At 46.7% G+C, this 14,599-nt stretch overlaps 1 protein-coding gene and 1 pseudogene across 3 annotated transcripts in view; both read left to right on the top strand.

Moving 5' to 3' along the window:
* Positions 1-14,599, top strand: part of ZNF609 (zinc finger protein 609) — a 74,156-nt gene that overhangs the window by 34,985 nt on the left and 24,572 nt on the right. The window lies entirely within an intron of this gene.
* On the top strand, positions 948-2,313 carry LOC148129698 (uncharacterized; annotated as a pseudogene).

The following is a 14,599-nucleotide window of genomic DNA, read 5'->3' as shown; positions in this document are numbered from 1 at the left end:
TTTTAAAAAAGTGGCTCCGCTTTACAGCTGATTAGCGGAGTCGTGAAACAGGTGTTTGGCCGCTTCGGCAGCTCCGGCGTTGCTGCCACAGGCCGCAGGGACAGTTTTGGGGCTCCGCAGTGAAGAGGAAGACCACGTGTTTGGTGGCCATCGTAATTTGGCAGGAGGACTTGGTCCGCTTCTCCAGGCCCTCCTACGCGCTGTACAAGCCAATGCTGGGGCATCTGCCCCTCTACAGCTACTGGATCTTGTTTTTTGGTAAGGTGCGTTTGGTAGGGTGAGGTGCGTTGTGCGGGTGTGGGAGCATGCTCCCTAGTGCCAAAGTAGACTGGGCTCTACAGGCTTTGGGGCCATGCCCAATCCTTGTTTAAGCCCAAATTGAATTGCAGCAGGCCCTGTTGGGGGGCAATAGTGCCAGCAGGGTGTGATAATGCCCTGCTGAGGTAGCAGGGGCTGAAGAAGGAGTGGCCTGGCGCATTGGGGGGATAGGATAATTTGATCCTCCCCCCCTCATTAGCCCCCATCAAATTATCCTCCTTGTGTGGGTGTGCACAGAACAGAAGCCTCATTTTCAGTACGGCAGACACCCCTAGAGGAGGCAGGGCCTCTAGGGCAGCCACCCACAGCTCCATGTCCTCGGCTCTTCCTCATTAGATCAAGCAAGAAAAGAAGGCCTTGCCAATAAAGAAGGCCTCGAAAGCAGAGGAGAAGGACGCTTCTAGGCGTCAGAAGGCTCCAGAAAAATAGATTGTAAAAAGCCAGAAAGGCTTCCAGTGGGAGGAGCAATAGATCACCTTCAAAGGGTGACTCAGCTGCTTCCCAACATAGTGAGGATCTTCCACAAGAGCAAGATCCTGGTCCTTCTACCAGGACAAGAGCTCAGGCATTTTCCCCACATGTCACTGAAGGTCCTGCTATGCAGCAATTACCTGCAGAGAGCAGGCGTTATGGGGATCCCCAAGATTTGGCCTTTCGTTCAGAGCCTTGGCAACAGCAGACTGGCAGACCTAGGCTGGAGTGGAAGCAATGTTCCCTCCTACAGCAGCAGGTCTTAGGGCCACTGAATCTACTGAAGAGGAAATTCCTTTTAATATGCAAGTCATTATAGACAGGGCCATCCGGAAAGGCATAGCTGAAGATATCCAGAGGTCTTGACATTCCCCTGAGGGTTCGGACGTATCTGTGATCCTACCAAGATAACAGGTGGGACGCTTGTCTGAAGGAGGTTTTCTAATCCTGGGTCTCCTGATCCTTCAGTGTATGCTCCTTCCTCCCTGGCAGAGAGTTTGACCTTTCTGAGGACGAGGATTTGGTACCTGATCAGCCGGCCTTTACTGGTCTGGTCTGTCCTATTCTAGTCAAGTCATTGCTGTTTAAGGCCAGAAATGCTGCCAATCTGGGTACAGATGCTGATGATGGAGATCCTGGTAGGGACGCTCCTATGGAAGCTGATACTCTGATGAACCAACTATTTGAGCAGAGGTTGTTCCATCTCCTAAGCTCTTTCTTAAGGTGGTACACAAACAACTGGATACACCTGCTTCAGGTCCTGGTCTATCTGCTGTGCATCGTAGATTTTTCAATGTGGGTCCAGAACTTATCAAGAGCCTGCAAATTCCAGTGGTCGATGGCTCTGTGGCGGCCTTGGCATCAGCTTCATCTGCGCCTCCTGATCCTGAGGAGGTCCTCAAAGCTGAGGATAAAAGGATGGAACAGTTGTTGCAGAGAGCACATCAAGTGGTTGCTTGGGCGGTGAAGGCATCCATGGCTGCCTCTTTTTTCACTAGAGCCTCTCTCAGATGGCTACGACAGCTACAGGATAGGCTTCCAGTCTCAGATATTAGAGCTCACCAGGATATTAATAAGTTGGTTGCGGCTGCAGAATTTACTGTGGATGCCACTCTGCATGGAGTCAGATTTGTAACTAAGGCCATTGCTGCTTCGGTGGCAGCTAGACATATGTGCTGGCTTCGACATTGGTAGGTGGATGGCAGGAGAAAGTGGAAGTTGGCCTCAAATCCAGTTCGAGGGGATTGGTTGTTTGGAGATGCTTTGGATCCTCTACTCGTGGAATCCAGAGATAAAAGGAAGGTGTTACTGGCTCTCTATAAAAGGGCAGAATCTCGCCCTTCCCCATACTTTAGACGACCGTCCTTTCGGTCGAAGCCAGCTCCCAGTCTTGAATTGTCTCAAAGGCCTCCTTACCAGCGTCCCGATCAACCTCAAGATCGAGCAGGCAAGGGCAGGCAACAATATTCGGGCAAACGGCCCTTTCGAGGAGGAGGAAGTCGTCCATTCCGTCGCCAACGCTAACTGAATTCCCAGCCCTCCCATCGGTTGCCGTTTTGTTGATAGATGGAAGGAGATTACATCAGACGCCTAGGTGTTAGTGAGGTCGGGCCTTTCCCTGGAGTTCCGCTCCACTCCTCTGAGGTTTTTCATTTCATGTCCTATTTCTAGGGACAAGGTAAGGAGGGGATTCATGGAGTCTGCCGTCCAGCATTTGCTGGATCTCCAGGCCATCCAGGGAGTTCCCATAGATCAACAAGGACAGATATTTTACTCGAGACTTTTTCTAATCCTCAAAGCCTTGTGGGCGGGGCGGGTGGAGAGCAATTCTAGATTTGAAAAGGCTCAATAGGTACCTCATTTATCGGTTTTAAAATGCAGTCCTTCCAGACTATTCTGAAGAGTGTTAGAGAGGGCGACTTATTTGATGGAAGCCTATCTCCGTATTCCTATCCGCCATTCACATAGATAATTCCTTCATTTTTGTTATGAAGGTGCAATTTTCAGTATAGGACCCTTCCATTTGGATTATCCTCTGCCCCCACGGTTTTCACTAAAGTGTTAGCTACCCTGGCAGCGCACCTTTGTACAGTTCCAGTGCATCTGCAATATTATTTGGATGATATATTAATATTATCAGCTTCGCGACGGAGCAAGAAAGGACCTGCAGACTATCATGGTCTTGCAGAACCATGATTTTTCAATAAATGTCAAAAAATAGTCAATTTATTCTTTCCACTTGTTTGCTTCGTTTAGGAGCCACTATAGATACTATATCTTGTCAGGTTTTTCTTTCTCAGGACCGTCAAGAAAGTTTGCAAACTTTAGCTAACCGTTTCCGGAGAGAGGGATCCACCCCTTTGGCTCACCTCTCTCAGCTATTGGGAAAGGTGGTGTCATGCATAGGCATCGCCCCTTGGGCCAGACTTCATTCCAGAACACTGCAGTGGTTCCTCTTACCTTATCAAAAGTTGGGCAAGAGCCACTCTTTGTTCAAGGTCAGGGTCCCCAAGATGGTGACGTGGTCTTTTAAATGGTGGCTCTCCAGGGCCATCTCTAATGGGATATTTTTCAAGGAGGCAGACAAGGTCATCATCACGACTGATGCCAGTCTCTCAGGTTGGGGCGCTCACTTGTTGTCCCAGGTGGCACAAGGTCTATGGTCAGCAGAGGAACAGTCTCACAACATCAATTGGCTGGAGCTCAGGGCTGTTTGCCTGGCTCTTCGACACTTTCAACAGTTTGTGGAAGGTGCACATGTCCTCTTGATGAAGGATAATGTGGCTACCAAAGCCCATATAAACAAGCAGGGAGGTACTAGATCTTGGTCCCTCATGTTAGAAGCAGAGGCCTTGGGCAGATGGGCAGAGAGACACCTGCTGTCCATCCGGGCAGACCATATTTCAGGTGGCGACAATGTACAGGCAGACTGGCCCAGCAGGGCCACGATAGACTATGCAGAGTGGAGGCTGCATCCTTTCCTTTTTTCTTCAACTGACTCGAAGGTTTGGTCAGCCCTTGGTGGACCTGTTTGCCATACCTGTCAATGCGCAGTTGCCATGATTTCTCCTGAGAGCCGTTCGGATCATCCAGTGTGTGGGGAGGTGCTCCAGTCTGCGTCGTTGTAGGCTGAGCTTAATTACTGAGGAACGCTCCGCCCTCCGTCACGTGGCTCCCTTGCGTTCCCCAGTTTGCGCTCAGCCTACGTGAGATTAGGCTGTGTAATTCTTCTCTCTCTCTAGGCCATTCCTTCCGGCCATTCCAGCCCCAGGACCGAACCGATCCGGGCGACAGGAACAGGAGGGGCAGCGGCTACAGGCACCCCTTCAGGGGTTCAGGAGGGAAGCCCTTCCGGCATAGATAGATCCCGTCCCTCCCTTCCCATCGGCGGCCGCCTCTGGCACTTCGCCGACCGATGGGACCCCTCCACTTCTGATGCTTGGGTCCGTGATACCGTTAGACTTGGTCTCACGCTTGAGTTCCAGCGCGCCCCTCCTGACTTCTTCATGGCACCCCCCCCTCAAGGGACCCCTCCAAACGCAACCTAATGGATTCAGCAATCCGTCATCTCCTCACCATACAGGCCATTCAACCCGTCCCACCATCCCAGCGTGGACAGGGGTTCTATTCTCACCTCTTCGTGGTCCCTAAATCCTCTGGTGGATGGAGGGCCATTCTGGACCTGAAAAGTCTTAACCGTTATTTGGTTTATCGCAGTTTCAAGATGCACACCCTACAGTCCATCTTACTCAGAATCCGGCAGGGGGATTGGCTATCCTCCATAGACCTTTCCAAGACATACCTTCACATCCCTATCCGGCCCTCCCATTTCTCATTCCTCAGATTCTGCTACAACCATCGCCACTTCCAATATGTGGCCCTTCCCTTTGGGCTGGCCTCGGCCCCGGGAACCTTCACCAAGGGCCTCGCGGCCCTGGCGGCCCACCTCAGGAACCTCCCGGTCCGCCTCCATTGTTATCTGGATGACATCCTCATCCTCTCTCCCTCCAAAACCCACGCAGAGAGGCATTTTAGAGCTACTCTCTCAGCCCTCCAAGACCATGGCTTCCTAGTTAATTGGCAAAGAGCCAACTGTCACCATCTACACGGATCACCCACTTGGGGGCCGTCATTGACTCAGTTCAGGGTAAAGTTTTCCTTTCCTCGGAGAGATTCCTTAGCATCCAGGAAGCCATCAAACATATCAGGTGATCAAGGAAGGTAACAATTTTAGGATTGTCTAAATTACTGGGTAAATGGTCTCTTGTATTTCCATTGTTCCATGGGCCCGTTTACACTCTAGATCCCTACAGTGTTTCCTGCTCCCGTTCCAGCGGGCCGGCAGAAGCAATTCAAAGGCCTCAGTCAAGGTGCCTTCAAGGGTCCTCATGTCTCCTCTGGTGGACCCGTCCCACCATCAACAAGGGCCATTTCTTCAAGGAGCCCCAACACCTCGCCCTCACCACAGACGCCAGCCTGTCCGGATGGGGCGCCCACATCCACTCCCTCTCAACACAGGGCAGATGGTCACAGGTAGAACGGGAATACAGTATAAACGGGTTGGAACTCCGCGCGATCCACTTGGCCCTGCGCAATTTCCTTCCACACGTATGCGGGCGGCATGTCCTCATACCCACGGACAACGTCACCGCCAAGGCTCACGTCAACCGACAGGGGGGCACCCAGTCCATCTGTTTGATGAGAGAGGCCGAGCACCTTGCCGTTGGGCGGAGCGCAACCTCCTCTCCCTCAAAGCCGAACACATCTCAGGGGACTCAAACACTCAAGCGGATTGGCTAAGCAGGACCACGGTCGACCAGTCCGAGTGGCGCATCCACCCGTTACTGTTCAGGGAGGCGACCAGGATGTTCGGTCTTCCATTGGTGGATCTCTTCGCCTCCCCGCTCAACACACAACTACCCAGGTTTTTCTCCAGGTACCCCTCCCACGGGGCCGAGAATTACGACGCCCTCCGTTGTCCCTGGCACACAGGGCTCCTATATGCATTCCCTCCACTAGCCCTGCTTCCCAGAGTCATCCAGAAGCTTATCTCCGAGAGAGCGGAGCTGATTCTAGGGGCCCCCCTCTGGCCCAGGCGCCCTTGATTTGCGGACCTCCGCAACTTGTCGGTGGCCCCTCCCTGGAAAATTCCTTCCAACAGGATATCCCTCTCCCAGGGGCCCCTCCGACACCCGGACCCTCAGTGGCTCCAGTTAGCCGTTTGGAGGTTGAGCGGGAACGTTTTAAAAAACGAACACTTTTCTGACCAGGTTATTACTACCATTTTAGCTGCCAGGCGGCCTTCAACAACCCGTATATACGACGCCACTTGGAATAGCTTCTGCAAGTGGTGCCATAGTCTCCAGGTCAACCCGCTTTCACCTCCCATCGCTCAAGTCTTGGAGTTTCTCCAAGAGGGCTTGAGGAAAGGGTTTCTACAAACACTTTGCAGCGTCAGGTCGCAGCTCTCTCAACAGTCATTGCCTGTGATAATCTGGGTTCCCTCTCCCACCACCCTCGTATTCGGGCATTCCTCAGAGGAGCCACCAACTTGTGTCCCCCAACCATACATCGATATCCTACCTGGGATCTTGATACGGTCCTGGTGTCCCTCACTAAACATCCCTTTGAGCCCCTCAGGGAGGCCTCACCCCAGTTCTTAACGTTCAAAGTCGTGTTCCTGGTGGCTATTACTTCGCCCGCCGAATATCAGAGCTTGCAGCCTTGTCGGTAAGGAAGGACCTTTGCATCTTCCATGCCGACCGGGTGGTCCTCCAACCGGATCCCACCTTCCTGCCCAAGGTCAACTCGGCCTTCCATAGGGCTCAGGAACTCACACTCCCGAACTTCTGCCCCAATCCCTCTCGGGGAAGGGAGCAGCTTTGGCACACCCTGGACGTTAGGCGGGCCCTATGCGTTTACATTAAACGTACTCAGCCCTTCCGGAGATCAGAATCCTTATTTCTTCCAGCCCAATTCACTAGGCCATAAGGTGTCCCCGTCTACCACCGGCCGCTGGATTAGGGCTACTATTGCCAAGGCCTATTTGTCCCAGGCCCTGCCGGTACCCAGGGGGATCACAGCGCACTCCACCAGAAGTGCAGCCACCTCGGCAGCTTGGGCCACTCAGGCTCCAATTTCCGACATTTGTAGGGCAACCACTTGGGCATCCCCATCTCCTCTCATTAGACACTATAAGATAGACACGTTTGCCTCGGCGGAGGCTTCGTTTGGTAGACGAGTCCTTCAGCAAGTCTTTAGGGAACCTCAGAGGTTGCAGGGCCAGACGGAGTCCCCCCCGTAGGACAGCCAAGCTTTGGTATGTCCCACACACTGGATGATCCGAACGGCTCTCAGGAGAATGGGCGTTGGTTCTTACCTGACACGCCATTTCTCTGAGGCCGTGAGGATCATCCAGCCCCACCCTTTAGATTTGCCGTCTGGTGGGAACTTGTTTCGGCCAATGAACTCTTTAGCATAGGAGGATGGGAGAACGACCTTCCTTCACTCTCGTCTTCGCGCAAACTGGGGAACGCAAGGGAGCCACGTGACGGAGGGCGGAGCGTTCCTCAGTAATTAAGCTCAGCCTACAACGACGCAGACTGGAGCACCTCCCCACACACTGGATGATCCTCACGGCCTCAGAGAAATGGCGTGTCAGGTAAGAACCAACGCCCATTTTCACCATATTCGTCACCCCGAGGGCGAAAGGGACCAATGCTATCCGCAGCAGGTGGCCTCCGGGCCTGTTGTATGCCTTTCTACTTCTGCCACTGTTGTTTGCAGTGGTTCAGAAGATCTTGGCAGAGAGGGCGGAGGTCATTCTCTTTGCTCCCTATTGTCCCCAACATCCTTGGTTCGCGGACCTGGTGAACCTGTTGGTGGCTCAACCCTGGCGGATTCCTAAGGAAGATATTTCTCTCCTCCAGGGGGGACCCTGAGACATCCAGAGCCCCAGTGGCTACAACTGAGAGCTTGGCACTTGAGTGGCGTGCTTTAAAACGTGACAAGTTATCAAGCAAGGTAATACGGACCATTCAGGCTTTCAGGCGACCTTCCACAATTCGCATCTATGACACTACATGGCAAGCTTTTTGCCTTTGGTGTCCTAAGTTAAAAATTATGCCTTTAGAGGCATCGATAGTGCAGATTCTGTATTTCTTAACAGGCAGGCCCAGATAGGGGTCTTTCCCCTAATATTCTTCAACATCAGGTGGCGTCCCTGTCATCGGGTTTGACATGTGGAAGGTTAGAATCACTGGCACATCACCCAACTATTCGCAGGTTCCTCAGTGGTGTATCCCGCTTGGGACCTGTCAAAGGTTAATACCTGTCCCTGACTAAAGCACCTTTCGAACCTCTCAGGTTGACAAGTTTACATCTTACGACTGTTAAAGTAGCCTTTTTGGTTACTATTACATCAGCCAGTATCTTATCAGAGCTGGCGGCTCTCTCAGTGTGTCCAGACCTGTGTATATTTCACCCACACGGGGTGGTTTTGAGGTTGGACCCGGCCTTCATTCCGATGGTCAACACATGGTTCCACAGGGCACAAGAGTTAGTTCTTCCAGATTTCTTCCCCAATCGGACCCACGCCTTGGAGAAATCTTAGCACACTCTAGATGTTCGTAGGGCCTTGAAGATCTACATAAAAAGGACTTCTGACTTCCACGAGACGGAATCCCTATTTGTTTCTTTTCAACTTGCCTCGTTGGGGTGCAAGGTAACTCCCTCTTATAGTCAGAAGGTGGATCAAGGCGTGTATTTCCAGGGTGTACATGAGTCACTCCCTACCAGTACCAAGGGGGGGCGGTGTCATGGCCCATTCTACACGAAGCGCGGCTACGACAGTTGCTTGGGCTACACAAGCTTCAATTGAGGAGGTCTGCAAGGCAACCACATGGACATCCCCATCTCCGTTTATCCGTAATTACCATTTGAACGCCTTTGCATTGTCGGATGCAGGGTTTGGACTCTCATAACCTTACAAGGGAGAAAGGGTGTTGGTTTTACCTGATATACCTATTCTAGATTCGAGAGTCCAGCCCCGCCCTGAGTGGTCTGGTCCGGGGCGTGGGCCAAAGGGGTGTGTGTGTGTGATAATCTGGTTCTTGTTTTTTCAATTCAGAGGCACATCCTGTCATGTTGTCTTCGCCAAAAGCTGGGGGCAGTCCAGCAACAGAGGCGGAGCTAAACAGCTTTGACAGACTCAGTCCAATCGGCTCGGAGATGGAGTTAACCCTTTGCCTGGACTCTCTAACCTACAAAGAGAATAGGCATATCAGGTAACACCAATGCCTTTTTTTTCTTTTATTTTTCTTAAACAAACCCTCCACAATAAAAGAAAAACAGATTCTAAATTCCCAAAATACACTTTTTAAACATCTGCTCATCATGAGAGATAAAAAAAAAAACCTTTGAAATATCCATATTGAGTATTTATCCAAATAACATTTGTACAGATAAAAGGTAAGTGTCCAGTCCCAGTGACGAACAATTAATTTGCTTAAATTAGTGTATCTTCTACAATTTGTGGTCCTTTGACTTCCTTGTCTGCACAAAGACTGCTTCATCAAGTGCAAGTCAGGATTTCATGGTGCCAGGATATCAGTATCCTTATCTCAATAACTTGGGACTCTAAAGTTGATTGAAGTGTTGTGATATTTACCTAAGCAGATAAAGAGTCAAGGTACAAATTCCTACTGAGCAGTGAAACTAATTAGAGGAAATTCTTGTAATTTTTTCTATTTATATATATTTATTTTTCAGTTTAAGTTATAAAAGTTTATAGATTAGGACGGTAAAAAGGTATAGATGCTCTTAAGGCAAACTCTACTTCTGGTGATCATATGGATGTCTTCTTGTAGGTTTTTTTGGTGGCCATATTGTCATATTGCTTTCTTTAATTATCTTTTTTTTTAACTTTCCACTCTTTCCCACAGCCCAGGAATTCTTTCTTGCTCTTCTATCCGAAGTAGAAGATAGACTTAATCTAATGTCCTGCCCAGATTAATTTCCAATTAATTCAGAATGATGAATACTAAAACCACCATTGTGACTTGCTTAAAAGAGGGGCAAATTATACAAGATTTAATGTGTGGACACAGATTAAATGGGGAAAATTATTTACTATACATACAGCACTGATCTTTCCCCTCCCATGGTTTGTTCTTTATTTGGAAAAATCAGTCCTTTAACTCAACAGTTCTAATATAAAATGTCAGTATCCTGTTAAAATCTCTTTATTTTTATTTTTTAAAAGTTTATTGAATATAAAAATATCTCCTTAACCCATATAGGGGACCCTTACACAGGAGCATATGTCAAAACTTTTGGTGTCTGTAGATATTTCAGAGCCAAATAAGAGAAATAAGGAGAAATTATCTGACAGTGAGAACAATCAATCCGTGGAACAGAAGTTGCCTTCAGAAGTTGTGGGAGCTTCATCACTGGAAGCTTTAAAGAAGAGACTGGACTGTCATCTGTCAGAAATGGTGTAGGGTCTCCTGCATGGGCCATGGGCTGGATTAGATGACCTACAAGGTCCCTTCCAACTCTGTTAATCTGTTCTGTTATTAAATATAATAGGAGCCAACAAGGAGCCCTGTGCCAGTGAAGACCCAGAGAGAACAAATTAGAATGCGGTGTTGCTGTAAATATTAACTCACATGCTATGTACAGGTTGGAGGAGAATTTATAAAATGCTTAGTTTTTGTAGAGAAAGAAGTTTGGAGCTCTAAAGTCTAAGTAGGCAAGACAACATAATTTCAGAATTGTTTATCCCTCAGGCAAGAAAAGACATCTTCTTTCAGTCTATTAATTATTAAAGCCTCTAACTTGTTATGATATGCATGCCCCAGTACTTGCAAGTTGCATACTTCAGAGGATGGAGTTATTCTAATTTTCTCCCCTTGGAAACGTTTTCTGCAGTTAGTTGGTTTCTCATCGCACTCATAGTTCTGGGTGGCCAGTTAAGGAAAGTAGAAGGATATATCATGACTATCTCAGTTGTACAATCTATTACACATAAAATGGGGAGCAGGAAGCTTCACCCTTCTTTGGCCTGTCTTAAGCAATCTAAATATTGGGGTTTATTCTAAAGAGGACATTTCCTCGATGTATGAATATCTCAGTATTCTGACCAGTTGAACACTTCTCATGTGCATCGGTTCTATTATAGTTTGCTATCCCACCAAGATCAGCAAGCCATGCTTTTCACTTTCGTTAGCAACATGTCTATGCATCATAATCGGAAGCAAATCCCCAGTTTCACTTTGAAGCACCAACTATGATTTGCTTTTTTGGGATACAGCTGGGAAGGGGAAGTGAAAATAAGAACCAGTAGAGAGAACTCGCCTCATACTCACCCTGCCAAATGTATTTATAAAACCCTGGTTTTTATATTTGGAAAATAGTTAATCCTTTTAGCTAATATAATAGCATAAGCTTCTAAGCTATGTAAAGTTTTTCTGAAGTAGAGAATGAATTAGTGGAGAGGTAAGTAAAGTCCTTTTACTCTCAAAAAATACTTTATAGTAAGAAAATGGAAGATACAAGAAATAAGGAATGCATAAAACTACACTGGGCTCTCCAGCTTGCAGACGATCCTCACAATTGAGCCCAAAATTTATGTTGTTAAGTGATAAAATTTTTAAGTGAGTCTTGCCCCGTTTTACGACTTTTCTCGCCACGTTTAGCAATAGCACATAGACTTATATATTGCTTTATTTGCTTTATAGTGCTTTTCAGCCCTCCCTAAGTGGTTTTACAGAGTCAGCCTCTTGCCCCCAACAATCTGGGTCCTCATTTTGCCCACCTCGGAAGGATGGAAGGCTGAGTCAACCTGGAGCTGGTCAAGATCGAACTGCTGGTAGTGGGCAGAGTTTGCCTGCAATACTGCATTCTAACCACTGTGCCATCACGGCCCTTCCATCCTTGATTGCTTGCTTCCTTCCTTTCTTCCTACTTAGCAATAGCACTTAGACTTATATGCCGCTTTATAGTGCTTTTCAGCCCTCTCTAAGCGGTTTTACAGAGTCAGCATATTGCCCCCAACAGTCTGGGGTCCTCATTTTACCCACCTTGGAAAGATGCGAGGCTGAGTCAACCTTGAGCCTGGTGGGATTTGAACTGCCAGATTGCATCCAGCAGTCAGCAGAAGTGGCCTGCAGTACTGTACTCTAATCACTGCGCCACCGAGGCTTTTTATAAACTGAATCACTGCCGTTCTTACATTAGCAACCCGGCTGTTAAGTGAATCTGGTTTCCCCATTGCTTGTCAGGGGGTCTCAAAAGGATCTCACATGACTCCAGGGTACTGCAACTGTCATAAATGTGAGTCAGTTGTCAAGCATCTGAACGTAAATCACATGACCATGGGGATGCAGCAACGGTCGTAACTCTGAAAAATGGTCATAAGTCACTTTTTTCAGTGCCTTTGTAGCTTCAAATGGTCACGAAATGAACTGTTTTGTAAGTTGAGGACTACGTTAATAGAGAACAAATCCTAAAAGAAAGTTTTCAAGTAATAATTTTGTAGAACTAGAAAAAGGAGACTCTTCCTGGAAGCAGCCTTCAACCTGTGTTCATAGTGGATTAGTCTGTGTGACTCACTTACAGCCAGTCTGTTCATCACATTTTCTCTTTTGTGCTGGGTTAAGCTCACCTTGAAACGGTTAAGCCACTTTTGAAATATAAATTGGATTTTTTTTTCTTTGCTTGTAATCCATTGATGATTTCTATTTTAAAAAGCCAGAGTTAGAAACAAGGCATTAAGCCAGCCCGTTTGTCCTGCCCTTTGAGGCGTTGCATCCAAAAAGAAGTCGTTGGCGCTTATTTTGCTTTGTTTTTACTGTGTTTCTCCATCTCTTTGATTTTTCCCTGGCGGCATTTGATAACATTGAACCGGTGCTCACTGTTAAAATGTATGTTCTACAGATGTGGCAGAGGTGCTTTCACACTGTTCCTTTAAGTCTTAAAAGCAACAGTTGTGAAGCAAGAAGTTATAAGCAAGAAGAACAAAGAACAACATTTTCAAGGAAGATAATAGCCCTTCCAGGAGAGTCCAAAGGAATACTTTAAACGTGTGCAATTTTAACTCCTCACAAGACAGAGGAAAAGGACGGCTCGAGTTCCTGATAAGCATATGTGGTTTCTAGTTGCAGCAACTAAGAAACCACCCTGGGGCTGTTAGCCAAGCTTAGAAAAGAATCTGGAGACCACACCCTGGATACACACAGATGGTTGAAATAGTTGCTGAAAGTTTGCAAAATGATCACTCTCTACTCATGCCAATTAAGTGAAGACTGGTCCAAAGATGTTGCCTGAAATGACCTTATCATCCATAAATATGACAGCTGGTCTCTCCAAATACATTTCTTGTAAGTGTCTGCAGACGGATCAGCCAGGGACAATGTTGGTAATGTTAAAGTGGTAAAAATATCATTTTCTCATTTAGGCCATCTCTGGTAGACGTGAATAAAAGCAAACTTTTTTGTGTGTGATCTGAATGTTGTCGTTCTGGAGTCTAATGTGGTAGGAACGTCATACAGCCAGCCAATATTCAGATGTTAGCTTTTCATTTATATCTATATCCACACATACTGTACGTACACACACATTGGCAGTTCATGTGCCCATATTTAACTTCGATTTGCAGCAATCTGTCAAGATTAATAGGACTCTGTTAATTAAAACAAAATTTTGGAGTTTTCTAATGTAATACTAAATAGCAGTTTTATATTAAGTTACATGTTTACATTTACTTGTCAGTGTGGTTTACACAAAAAGTATTGTAGGCACCTTTTACTATTTGTATATTGAACTATATTTAATTCAACACAGCTGTTAGAATATGAATAAAATAGATTATCAAGATTCAGTCAGCTCAACGCTAATTGCTTTTGCCTTTATTAAGCAATATTTACAAGATATTTAATAAAATGAGAAACCTGTGCTTGGCCATTTTGGCAGTTTCTGTAGGAAGTACTGTGACGTTGGAGTCATTGTAATAAAGAATGTGTATTGAGAACTACATACCATTGATGTGAATAATTTCCCATCTTATTTGCAATGTTTATTGTGAGAAGGAAGAACCATATCCTCTTAAACATAATTTCAACTTGAGATGTGGTAGAACTGTTCGCAGAACCTGCTGTAAATAAGATTTAAGAAAAGTGACTCTACTGTCAAGGGTTGTATATTTGTGCTTTGGGGAGAAAGTATTTTCCAGGAAAAGAATCTACGAAGGCAAATTTTATTCCGTATCCTTTTAAAATAGAAGCACTATATTTAAAATTGCACAGTAAGATGATGTTGCCACACATAAGAATTATAGTATAAGGTATTCTTGACAGTGACAGTTGGAATATGTACATCTTAAGACACAGCTTGACACGTCAGGCACGCTCTTATACCACCCACAGGTGCCAGTGTGATAAGACATCTTGTCATCATGTTCTGTATGTGAGCTGCATTTAACTTTTAATTGAATGGGGCAAAAAATACATGAAATGTTGCCGTGAGCATTTTTCACATTGCAAGACACATTGTATTCTATTGTGAATAAAGTTTTCCTTGCAGCTCCTTATGGATTTGATCATGGCTCCAAAATTTGCAGATTTTGGGGAGAGGGGTTATCTGTAGTTTAGTAACCATCACGAAGTTATCAGCTTTTCATTTACTTCTCACTAGTACTAATATTGAGCGATTCAGGTGGCGTGCCCCATTCTTCTGTCCTGAAGGACTGACAGTCCTTGCTTGTTGCTCGGTATCTCTGCTGCTGCCTGTCACTGTATCTAATATATTAAAC

Source organism: Notechis scutatus, chromosome 11 (assembly GCF_049901735.1).
Source record: "Notechis scutatus isolate UNSWTSFEM ecotype Mainland chromosome 11, rNotScu1.2, whole genome shotgun sequence".
In the NCBI taxonomy this organism is placed as follows: domain Eukaryota; kingdom Metazoa; phylum Chordata; class Lepidosauria; order Squamata; family Elapidae; genus Notechis; species Notechis scutatus.
The sequence above is the reverse complement of the archived record's forward strand: the minus strand, read 5'-3'. Positions and strand labels throughout refer to the sequence as shown.